General features: G+C 33.6%; 1 pseudogene; it reads left to right on the top strand.

Annotated features, from left to right (window-relative positions):
- Positions 1 to 7,076: 7,076 nt before the first annotated feature.
- Positions 7,077 to 12,514, top strand: part of LOC141291507 (uncharacterized) — a 54,475-nt pseudogene continuing 49,037 nt past the window's right edge.

Consider the following 12,514-nt stretch of genomic DNA (forward strand, 5'->3'; position numbering starts at 1 on the left):
CTGTTAGTTAATTTTTTTACCATATTCACCTGCAGTGTCTCGCCTTAAAGAGCCACGAAACAATATTTATCGTTTAAATTTCTTTAATAAATGACAACATTTTGAAGCAACAAATGTAGTGCACAAACTATATTAGGAGATCATCATATATTAAAATTACTGGTTGGGTGGAAGGACAATAAATAAATAATTTAAAAAACCATAACATTTTACATTGAGTAACCAGAAGCCAGACTATTAAAATATGGGATTATTTTTGTGCCTATAAAACTGAACGTAACTTTATAAAACTGAAAGTAACTTTCCAAGAAACGATCAAAAATATGCCACTGCAAAAGAAGAAAAACACAATGAAAATGAAAAAATGAACTCAGTCGCACGAATTTAACATGCTCTTCAAATATGATTCATTCTTTGTTAATGATTTTCAAAGAATCGTTTTCGTGAATCATGGATTGTGAATGCGTTGCCACAGCTTTCGCTTACGCTTCGCAAATTTTCGTTTGCTGTTTTGGCACAAACCTCTCGTGGGGGCGGGCTTAACAGCGATCTACTCTGATTGGCTAATGAGCTTTTGATGGACAGTTGCTCTCTGACCTGGAAGCACAGGATATGTCTCTGTTAGATTTGTTGAATTTGTAATACATTGTCAGCACAGCTGTAATTTCCCCAGTTTCATACAATAAAAATCACAGATGAACATGTTTATTTAAAATCAAGTAACATAAGTAATAAAAACAATATCTTAAATATATAGCCTTGTGTTTTATTTTATTTAAAGGAATGTATTTGCATTTTACTTAAAGGGATAGTTAACGAAAATCAAGAACTTCAAAACCAAGTAATCACTATAGACTAATCATTTTAATTTCATTTCAGTCCTATTGTTATTTTCTTTCTTCTGTGAAACAATAAAGTTATTGTTTTTGTTTTTAAAATCTCATAACCTGAAGGCACTGTTCGTACTCTCTTTGCACATGGAATAAAGCTAAGAATGAAATCATAAGTTTTGGATTGTCAGAATACTAGATCAATAGAAAAAAATCTTAAGAATAAAAATCAAAGTACACTTTCATATTATTATCCAATTATTTTGATGACTAAAAGATACAAAATAGACACAATGTTTTTTTTTTTAAATAATTAATACATTTTCCAGCATGAATAAAAATCACAAGAACAATACGTAATGTTTCATATAAATGTTTAACCATTTAATAATAAAAATTGTAAAATGCAATACAAATCAGGAATCTGTAAATTTGATAATTCTCTTTAACTTTTATTTAATTGACAAAAGTACAAAGAAAAGATTTTCAAAGTTTCACTGACCAACTTAAATATATTTTGTAAATATAAACAAATTTTGATTTTGATGGCTACACCACACTAGAATAAGTTGGGACAGAGGCAAAAAAAAAAAGGGTTATAGAATATCCAAATAAGCTGTTTTGGAACAGTTTGTGAGCAGGGTAAATTAGTAATAGGTAAGGTTATCAGGTTTGGCTCATCAGAAAGCTATATATCAAGTGATGCTGCTGGTTCACTGGGCCAGAGCTCATCTCAGATAGTCAAAGAGACAGTGGAAATGTGTGCTGTGGCCAGATGAGTTCACTGGGAAAAATGGATGTCGAGCTGTCAGTCCCACTGATCGAAGGGAACTCGAAAAATATTAGGCCTAGAAGATTCCTTATCCTGTGGCTCCATCTAGTGGACAACATCAATATCACCGCCTTCATCTTTCAGTTAAAATGGCTGATTAGCGTCCCAAACATGATAAATTCGTGAAACTAAAGCCGACACGCTACAGGACTGTCATGAATGGAATTTGGTCTTGACGACGGATAGTGCCCAATAGGTCTGGGTCTGTTCATGGCAAAAAAAAAGTGTCAGACTGTGTCTAAAGATAATAATCTTAGAATCCAATAACCAGTCATTGCCATTCGTTTTCACAAAGATTTTTTAAATATTTAATATTTGTCACTGATACCAAGTGCAGCTATAGCGGAGAAGTGTTCCCTGTCATATATCATTCAGCATGAATTTTGTAATTTTATCAAACGTTTTTCTTGATAGGAAAAATCTCTATTGTTGTGATTTATTTCTTGGCTTTTTCAATTCATAAGTTTACGCTGCAAATTTAAATAGTTTCTTTTTTATGCAGTCAATAGCCTAAATTATGTCAGTGATTCTCTCATTTTTAAAGATGATCAAGTATTATTTTATTTCGATCGGCAGTCTAACACAAGTAAAAAAAAAAACTTTTTGCCCCATCTATTGAATACAGGCTAATTCCTTAATTTTTAACTTCTTAAAAGGAGGTTGCTAGTATCCTTATATTTTGGATTTGGATACACAGCAGACGAATTTCAAGAATTTAGATTTTTTATTATTATTATTTATTTATTTTGCCCTTAAATGGATTGATGCATGAACAAATAATTTTATTTCATCATATTCGTGATTTATTAATTTATGTAAGCTTCGTTTTGAAGTAGGCTATTCGTTCTGAAGAAAATTTAGGCTAGCATAAAGTTCATTTAATAGTCTTCATAATACATTTTATTTGTTTTTTTTTTATTATACTGCAGATCAAAATAAAATAATTTTAGATGCTCTTTAAAAATGAGAATCACTGACATAATTTAGGCTACTTTTTTGACTGGGGAAAAACGATTTAAATTATCATTACTATTTGTTTTGCTCTTTAATGGATTCTATTATTGACTTGAAATCGTGTTACATGTGAATGGTCTACATGTATATTATTGCTCAAATAAATGTTTTTAAAAACGTGCTAGAAATGTTATAATTAAGACAATTTAACATAGACCTACGCATTTTAAAAGACATGATAAAATGTGTCTACTCATAATTACAAAAAGAAAAAGAAGCATCGGACTTAATGCAAAACATAATATAACAGCTAAACAGTTCATGAAATATCATTATCACATCATCATCATCATCATACATGAAATAGACTTTATTACACGGACTGACAGCGACGGAAAGGTAGACTGAGCCTTCGTCTTCTTCTGAAAAGGCATTAAAAATTCGCCATACTTTAATACTTAATATAAACAAAGCACGACGTATTGCACACCGCAACAACTTTCCAATATGCGCGCCACTGACGTCACCGTCTGTGCTTCAAGGTCAGAGAGCAACTGTCCATCAAAAGCTCATTAGCCAATCAGAGTAGATCGCTGTTAAGCCCGCCCCCACGAGAGGTTTGTGCCAAAACAGCAAACAAAAATTTGCGAAGCGTAAGCGAAAGCTGTGGCAACGCATTCACAATCCATGATTCACGAAAACGATTCTTTGAAAATCATTAACAAAGAATGAATCATATTTGAAGAGCATGTTAAATTCGTGCGACTGAGTTCATTTTTTCATTTTCATTGTGTTTTTCTTCTTTTGCAGTGGCATATTTTTGATCGTTTCTTGGAAAGTTACGTTCAGTTTTATAAAGTTACGTTCAGTTTTATAGGCACAAAAATAATCCCATATTAAAACAGGAAAAATAAAGTACCAACAAAAAGTGGAAACACAGCAGAGGCAAGCTTTTTGCAGTGTTGCCAACTTAGCGACTTTGTCGCAAGATTAAGAGACTTTTCAGTACCCTTTAACTTTTCTTTTTTTTTTTTCTCAAAAATGTGACAGCTACTTTCTGAGACTCACCAGTGCCACACTGTGTGTGCGAGGTTTTGTTTTCCTAGCGCAGGAACACACCTCTGTCTGCATCTGTTCCATTCAGTGAGTGGCTGAGACGAGCGGCACATTCAGTTAAGGTTGTGCGCTGTATCAGAGAACAAATAAGAAAGACATTCAGTTTCTAGCTCTCTTTCGAAATAATAATTTTACAGCTAAAACCAGCTGTCTTTAAACGAGTTCACTTCCAGAACAAAAATTTACAGATAATTTACTCACCCCCTTGTCATCCGAAATGTTCATGTCTTTCTTTTTTCAATCGATAAAAACATTTCAGGATTTCCCTCCATGTTATGGACTTCAATGGTGCCCCCAAATTTGAACTTCCAAAATGCAGTTTAAATGCAGCTTCAAAGGGCTCTAAATGATCCCAGCCGAGGAACAACCGAGCAACTTACAATTGATATAGTTTTTAACCTCAAATGCTTGTCTTGTCACTGTCTGCGTGAACTCCGGTTCAAGACAGTTAGGGTATGTTGAAAAACTCCATCTTGTTTTCTTTCCCAAGTTCAAAAATGCCCTGAATTGCTGCAGAAGTACCAACCCAGATAAAAAAAAGGTAAAACAGCGATGGAGGACGATTTTAAAGTTGAAGAAGAAAAAGAGATTGAGAAAGAGTTTTTCGACATACCCTAACTGTATTGACCCAGATTACACAGTCGACACATTCGCATCGCAGAGATGAGACAAGACGAGCATTTGAGGTTTAAAAAATACAAAAATTGTCAATTTGTTTTGAAAATGACCAATCATTTCGCTAGATAAAACCTTCTTGCTCATTTAGAGCCATTTGAAGCGGCATTTAAACTGCATTTTGGAAGATCAACCTCAGGGGCACCATAAAGGTCAACTATATGGAGAGAAACCCTGAAATGTTTTCTTCAAGAAATACCATTTCTTTACAACTGAAGAAAGAAAGACATGAACATCTTGGATGACAAGTGGGTGAGTAAATTATTTGTACATTTTTGTTCTAGAAGTGAACTAATCCTTTTAACTTACATGTATTTTGTCCAACAATCTTGTGGTTGCAAACCTGGATATTTCAGCAGCACCTGACTGACACATCCGGGACAAACACCAGCTACAGGGATGACAGAGATGAGATGATTAGACATAAATGTAAATGAGTTAAAAATAATAGTATTGCTGTAAAAATAAACTAGCCCATTGTGGAGTTAAACAAACAACCCAGTATGCCAAGTTTAAATAACCAACGTTTGGGTTTGTCCATATTTGGTTTGGTCAAAATTTGGTCATTTTCAACCCCGACTGTAGAGGACAACGGTTTTGTACCTTAAAGCATTACATATTAAAAATATTGATGTTTAGATTTTACATATTTTACATATCCAGTTCTTTTTAATTCTGTTGGGAAGAATTACTTGATAGGACAATGTTTATTAAACCAAGGGTTCTGACATTTACAAATGTAATACAGTGGAGGATTAGTGTGCAAAGACATTGCTTTTGGTTAGTAAGGTTTCTGTCCAAATAAGTCACATTAATCAGCATTAACATTTCACTCAAATAACAATTTAAATGTGGAATAAACTACTGTTAGATTTAGTTTATTATCCGTTTAGTTTTTTATTAAATTACCTGTAAAAATCACCTGATATTTATACATTCAGTCCAATCATTCCGCGTTCAGTCAGAACGGAATAGTTTGTTATTGATTGAATTTCTTTGTCTACTGTATTCAATTGCTATTAAGCTATTAATATGCAAAAACTAATTGTGTAAAGACAAAAATGTACACAGTGTTACTCTTACAAACAATGGCGGCTTTGCATCCTATCGGAATGATCGTAAATACACATTATATTAATCATAAATTTTGACACGAAGTGCAATTTACGACTTTAATACACGAGGCAGGGGTCATCAGGTAAAGGTAGCCTACTTTTAATGATAAGTAACAACATATTAGGATACTTTAACTTTAAGTTTAACTTACCTCTCGAGAACAAACTCCACAAATGCGTCGTTTTGATTGAAACAAGGCTCCCTCAGCCAAGATATATTTAGACCACTTTAATTTTATTCAATTGCTATCATAATATTAAGAGACTTTCAATCAGTATAACAACAACAAAAAGAAAAACTTGCCTAATGTTTGAGTATTTGAACGTATTTGAGTATCATGGCCTGTACCTCAGTGCGAAGAATGTGGTTGGCAACGAACAGAGACGTAATTTTAATTGTTTATTTGCAATAAAAAATATAATAATAAAAAGAAAAAAGAAAGGGAGTATTATTAGTTATTATTAGAAATTTGTTAGATATCAACTAAATATGTTATACAGTTTTTACATAATAAAATAATATAATACTAAACAAGAGATGACTGCGATTAATGGCTTTATTTCTTGATGATTACGTTCTTGTATTAAGTTTATGCATCAACCGGACTCAGACTTGTTTAATTTATTATTGGGAAATGTGCTTCTGGATATAAATGCTGTCATAATGTATCATGGTATAGTAATTCGAGGGAAATGACTGAGTAAATTGAGAAAATATGCTCAAAATATACCGGAGATGGAGAACAGAAACCAGCCGGCGCTGTGGCCATATAAATTACAAACGGTAAAATGTTGTCTCTTTGTTCATTATATAAAAACAACTTGGAAACACAAAACAGAAAAGGTAAGAAGCATTATTTGAAAAAAAAAAAAAAGGCTAATTTAGGAGTGGGAAATATGAAGCTTCAGGTTTGCAGGAGTTTGATTGACAGGCGATCTGACCAATCATAACGCGGAATCTGCCATTTTAGATTGACAAACACAACAGGCAGGAGAGCGGATTAACGTTGGTGGAGGACTTTAACTTTAAAATGGTGTGTATACACAAGTCCTCTTTCAGCGGTTAAAACAAGATACCTTCTGATGTTCATTTAGGGTTTACTTCATGCTCATAACTTGTAACATTAAAGAAAACAAGATGATCGGTTTAACTTACTTGGCGCTTCAACTAAGCCGCAGCGATATGTCACGACACATTAACCAGACACAAAATTTGAAAGCTGAGACTTTGTTTTATACCTAAACTAACTTGCACTGTCTTGTCAGTTTTCTTTTTGCTCCGCGATATATTTCTCATCGCGTGAAAGCAGGAAGTGAAGCGTGAGAGCGCCATGGCTTGTCCAGCATAGCAACAGTAACCTAGGGGGTTCCATTATTATGTGACGTCACAACGCAACATTCCACACTCAGCTAGTAGTTCTGCTTCGAGCCGCATCTCGCTCTCGTCGCCGTTCAATTCAGATTTTACAACGTTTGATTTTGAGTACTAGCTTTTCTCCTGTTTCGGAGTCAATAGAGCTCAACACTATGTGTTCAGTGTCAGTAAATATTACAATGACAGCTGGAGGAAAATCCACTGACTCTTCATTAGCAAATCCAGAGGCTTCTCCTGCAGCAGCGGCTATGGAGAACAGCCCAACAGGTGAATAACAAACTTCAGTTGTGACCCTGGACCACAAAACCAGTCTTAGTTAGCACGGGTGTATTTGTAACAATAGCTAAAAATACAAAAATGAGTCAAAATGACCAATTTTTGTTTTAATGCCAAAAATCATGAGGATATTAAGTAAAGATCATGTTCCATGAAGATATTTTGTAAATGTCCTACTGTAAATATATCAACACGTTTTTTTCATTAGTAATATGCATTGCTAATAGCTTCATTTGGACAACTTTTCTGAATATTTAGATTTTTTTTTGCACCCTCATATTACAGATTTCCGTTACAATAGTTGTATCTCGGCCAAATATTGTCATATCATGATAACAAACAATACACCAATGGAAAGCTTATTTAGCTTTCAGATGATTCAAATCTTAAAGGAGTAGTTCACTTTCAGAACAAAAATGTACAGATCATGTGCTCACCCCCTTGTCATCCAAGATGTTCATGTCTTTCTTTCTTCAGTCGTAAGGAAATTATGTTTTTTGAGGAAAATATTTCAGGATTTCTCTTCGTATAATGGACTTCTATGGTGCCACCGAGTTTGAACTTTTAAAATGCAGCTCCAAAGGTCTCTAAACGAACACAGCCGAGGAAAACATCTAGCAAAACGATCAGTTATTTAAAAAAATAAAATAAATATATATATATATATATATATATATATATATATATATATATACAATTTATATACTTTTTAACGTCTTAAAAAGTCTTTAGTAGCTCTGTGTGTACTCTGTGTAGAAATTAAAAAGTGTATAAATTGTAAATATTTTTAGACAATAACCGATCATTACGCTAGATAAGACACTTCTTCCTCGACTGGGATTGTTTAGAGCCCTTTGAAGCTGAAATTAAACTGCATTTTGGAAGTTCAAACTCGGGGGCACCATAGAAGTCCATTATATGGAGAGAAATCCTGAAATGTTTACCTCAAAAAACAACATTTCTTTACGACTAAAGAAAGAAAGACATGAACATTTTGGATGACGAGGGGGTGAGTACATCTGTAAATTTTTGTTCCGAAAGTGAACTACTTCCTTAATAAAAAAAAAAAAAAAAAAAAGGATCCTTATGACTGGTTTTGTGAAATGGTTTTATTTTACATACATATGTGACCCTGGACAACAAAACAGTCTTAAGTCGCTGGGGTATATTTGTAGCAATAGCCAAAAATGCATAGTGTGGGTCAAAATTATTGATTTTTCTTTTATGCCAAAAATCATTAGGAAATTAAGTATCATGTTCCAAGAGGATTTTTTGTAAAATTCCTACTATAAATATATCAAAATGTAATTTTTGATTAGTAATATGCATTGTTAAGAACTTAATTTGGACAACTTTAAAGGTGATTTTCCTCAGTTTTTTTTTTTTTTTTTTTTTTTTTTGCACCCTCAGATTCTAGATTTTCAAATAGATGTATCTCGGCCAAATATTGTCCTATCCTAACAAACCACACATCAATAGAAAGCTTATTTATTGAGCTTTCATATGATGTATATATCTCAGTTTTGTAAAATTTTACCTTATGACTGGTTTTGTGGTCCAGGGTCACATATATATTCTATGTGGGTGAAACATTATGCATGAAATAAATTTCAATGTAAATGTATTTAAATTTTTGTATTTTGATTAGATTTTTTAATTCCACTCAGTGAAGTAGTTTTGTTGTGACATTTAATATAATGTTTTTAGTTATATTTAAAGAAAGTCAATGTAATAACCTTTTTATGTTTTGTTTTGTTTTGTTTTCAGAAAAACCTGCAAAGCTCAAGAAGAATAGCCTTTGTGCATTCTTCAGAAAGACATGGCTAACTGTCAAAAGCGCCAGCCAGTGTCAAAGTCGAGACAAAAAAGTGGCCCCTCTTCAGCCTGAGTCCGACATGGATCCAAACGATCCCAAGTGTGGTCCATCCTGCCTCGAACCAATGGCATTCGGGCATTTGGCTGATCCACAGCCAGAACCGTACGGCCTACATGATCACACTGATCCATCCAGCGTCACACCAACAAACTGTGATGAAAAGCCAGCTGATCCTGATCCACAGCCAGAACCGTACGGCCTACATGATCACACTGATCCATCCAGCGTCACACCAACAAACTGTGATGAAAAGCCAGCTGATCCTGATCCACAGCCAGAACCGTACGGCCTACATGATCACACTGATCCATCCAGCGTCACACCAACAAACTGTGATGAAAAGCCAGCTGATCCTGATCCACAGCCAGAACCATCCGGCCTACATGTTCAAACTGATCCTCAACCAGGTCCATCCAACGTCACACCAGCAAACTGTGATGAAAAGCCAGCTGAAGGTGAGTCTACTGTCATTTTAATTCTTGTGTTTTCACGCTTTTTATTATTATTAAGTATGTTTATTAATCTAATCTTTATAGCCAGGGTTTGACATTAACTTTTTTGCTTACCAGTCACTGTGGCTTGTGGTTTTTCAAAATTACTAGCCACTCAGCATTTTCACTGGCCACAATTTTGTTGTTGCGAAATTATGTTTTAAATGACTTAAGTTACTGCATAAGAAAATGTATTTCCAGGTCCTTTTTTTTTGCTTGTTTATTATTTATTATTATTAAATGCATGTGTCATCTTTCATTTCAAATTCTTATATTTTATTAATAATTTCACCTATTTTTAAAAGACACTATACTAGGGCTGTTCTAATCAAATGAAATCAAAATTCACAAAACCAATCTTTCCACTGCAGAAGAAACAGAAGCAACTAAAGTGGCCTTTCATGAACCTACAGATCTGGCCATTTAAAATGCGCGCGGGAAGTAAAGTGGTCTCGCGTGACGCCGGTGTATTCCAAAGGAACACGGAAAATACAATGACATAGGAAAGACATGATCAGTAGGGGGCAGTCATGTAACGCACTGGACTGGAGCAGGCTGAAAACATTGCTGCAAACTAAAAGGTACGGTAACCTGGAGGGGACACCTTCGGTTCACTTATGTTTGTCGTGGCCACACAAATGAATTCGTAGGAACGTCATATTACTTTTTGTCATTGCCACGAGATATTAATTCCTGGGAATGTCATATTATGTCGTGGCCACAAGATTATTTTGTCGAGGTAACGACATCCTTATGTTTAATGCATAAACAAACCTGCGTAACCATAACCCAGGATTATCAGAGATAGGTTTATTAATATTTTTTATTTTGAGTTAAGAAATGTTTTTATTAATTGTTATAGGAATTAATTCAATATTAAGTTATATATTAACAATAGGCAATGCTGTATAATCGAATGTCTGTGCGCGATGTAGACAGCATTCAAAAGTTTATCAAGAATTTATTACATACAAGTACTTCAAATTAAATAGCCCTGCAAGAAACATTTTATGCATCCTTAAGTCTTATCCATTAATTGATCCTTTTTTTCTGTAATAAATGTATTATTCGTTTATATTCAGTATGTCCCCCTTAATTTCGATCTCTTAACATTCCGAATCTAAATGATAAATGCTGACATGCCATGAAAGCTTTGATTATACTATATGGCATATATTCATTTTTAGTCTAATTATAACCTATATAGTGTTTCATTGTCGAGTGAATCATTCACGTTCCATTTGTAAATCGTATGGTCACACACGGGCATTAATACAATCATAAAGTCAAAACTTTATTGGCATAATTGTAGTTCACAATATTTGCTAAATATATGCCAAATAGCATATATAAAGTTATTTAGGTTAAGCGATTCACAATAAAGAAAAAAGTAGATAGCTCTAAATCACTTATTATTTATTCTTATTATAGGTTATTATTATTTCAATACCTGGTTAGGGCTATTTATTTTTAACGCCTGACAATTATGCCAATTACGTTTTGACTTTTTGATTGTATTTATCCCCGTGTGTGACGATACATGATGTTTTCATTTACAAATGAAACTACGTGAATGATTCATTTCTCAGTAAAACAGTTTAATATTTATATAGTCTAGTCTGTTAATTGGACTAAACAAAATAAAATATGTTCAATTCATATTTTATATGTTCAATTCTTTAGTTAAGAGAAGGAATGTAGGCCTATTTTACTGTGTGACGATAAATTATTTCCAAATGAAACTATGTGAATGATTCACTCTTCAGTTATTTGTCTATTAGTTAGACTAAATAAAATACAATATATGTTAAATTTAACCTTTATACTGCATTCCAGTAAAAACCCCAGTCATAGCACCTTTACAGTATCATTTACATTCAGAATGTTATGTAACGAGATCAAAATGAAGGAAAAAATAACGAATACAAACGAATAATACAAATATAATGGGAAAAAAAGAAGGTCAGTCAATGGACAAGATTGTGGGATACATGAAATGTTTCTTGCAGGGCTATTTAATTTGAGGCCAACATGTAATACATGTAAACACTTGTGAAAGCTGTCTACATTGCGCACAGACAGCATTAGCATATACAGCATCGCCTGTATAATTATTTTATATTGTATTAATTTCTATAACAATTAATATAGGCAAACAATTTCTTAACTCAAAACGAAATCTCAAATAATTCTGGGTTACTAATGTCACGCAGGTTGGTTTATTCATTAAACTCGTGGCCACGAGAAATGCATGTTGAGCAAAAATACATTTCACGAAAATAATATAAAGATTACAAAACAAATAAAACAAATGGAATGAGGGATATGCTTTAAAGTTCACGTAAAAGCCAAATATTAAGCGGCATCCTTCATGTTTTCTTTAATCAGCAAATACTTAACATTTTTGAATTATATTCACCTTCTGTTTTTATGACAATAAATTTTGAATTCTTATTTTTTTTTTTTTAGAAAAACGTCAGAACACCGGTCTCAAAAGTAGAAGCGAAAGTCTTGTTTACACCAGCGCGGAATTTTTTTTATTCACCGTAATTGATGGATGTCTAAAACAAAAATAAGGAGAATCCTAAAACATATATATTTCTTAAAATAATAACATCTGAACTTCATACACAACAATACGGCAACGACTTTACAACAGGACACATTGTTTTATTTTAATTTTATTTTTTAGCTTGTACACCAATGGATTTCTGATGTCGGGATATTTCAGACTGCATCTCCAGCTTAATCACTTTAGTATTAAACATACGGGTCAGGAGGCGGGTCGGGTACAATATTTATTTTTTTTATTCTGCGGTCCGAGTTGCGGGTGGGTTATTTGAAAACGGTCGGGTTCGGGTTGTTTATCCACTGACCCGCGTGTCAGGTTGGACACTAATGTTTTGAAAAAAGTGGAGCGTGTGAGGAAAGCTTTCCCCTTCTCCCTGGCATGCATTTGAATGCTGAATTCGAA

The sequence above is a fragment of the Garra rufa genome, chromosome 18 (genome assembly GCF_049309525.1).
Source record: "Garra rufa chromosome 18, GarRuf1.0, whole genome shotgun sequence".
NCBI lineage: Eukaryota > Metazoa > Chordata > Actinopteri > Cypriniformes > Cyprinidae > Garra > Garra rufa.